This window comes from Triticum dicoccoides, chromosome 7A, assembly GCF_002162155.2.
Source record: "Triticum dicoccoides isolate Atlit2015 ecotype Zavitan chromosome 7A, WEW_v2.0, whole genome shotgun sequence".
Classification (NCBI taxonomy): domain Eukaryota; kingdom Viridiplantae; phylum Streptophyta; class Magnoliopsida; order Poales; family Poaceae; genus Triticum; species Triticum dicoccoides.
The window spans coordinates 709,651,540-709,652,590 of NC_041392.1; positions in this window are offsets into that span (position 1 = coordinate 709,651,540).

Here is a 1,051-nt window from a genome sequence, read left to right on the forward strand (position 1 = left end):
TATTTATGCTCTTTCTGTTAGACGTCCTGCCACAGTTCTTTACTCTAGTTTTTGCCCTACATGTGTTAGGTTCTACTTCATATATGCAACTTGCTATACTGTCTGATCTAGATGTGTTTAGTTACAGTTCATATGTGAAGTTGCTATTTACCTTCTCCTTGTCAAATCGCATGACTTGCTTTATCACTGTTATATTAGTCATGCTTTATCTAATATTTCTGTTAATAAAATCATTTGGTAAATTGCTCATATTTCCAACAAGTTCTACATATGCTATACCAACAGTATCCAATAAGATGTTTTTGTTTATTGATGACTATCACATTTACTAGTGCTCATTTCATTTCTCAAAGTAGTGAGTCTTGGCTACCAAGACCACATCTATTGTGGATTGCGGTGCATCACTAGAAAACAAAAATTGCAAGAAAATCATTGGTCAGTCTAAAAATTGTATATTGTAAAGTAAAATACACCGCAAATCCTAAAACAGTTCAAGGGGTGTCAAATAAGTGCTAATATAATGAAAATGCACATTTGGGCCCTAAAAGTTTGCTAAGTGTGCCACCCGCGGTCCTATTCGTGCTACATCAGCTTTGACTTGCACGGGTCATAGGCTGACCACTATCATGTGGCGAATTTTTTCACAACCCCCCCCCCCAAAGAAAGGTCATATGTTGTAATTTTTACCCTCCAAACGTACGCGGATGTTGTCTAGCCATCAACCTGACCAAGCCATCCATCCCATTCCCCTTATTCTCTCGCAAGATCCAATCATTGCCATCCCGCATCTGTGTTGCCACTAATCGTGCTCTGCCATAACCACCTTCATCTCGCTCTTCTACTTGGTCCGTCGCTGCTAGTGCCAGCTCCACCACGTGTGGCAGCGAACCACGGCGCAGAAGGGGTCGGGGCCTCTCTCTTGATGGTCCGCCTACCGATGCGAGGATGTTGGGCGCCGGCACTGGACCAGATGAAGATGGGTCCTACCACCGCGGCCTTGCCGTGGCAAATATATTTGTTTTGACTATCAAAATTACTTTTTATGACAATG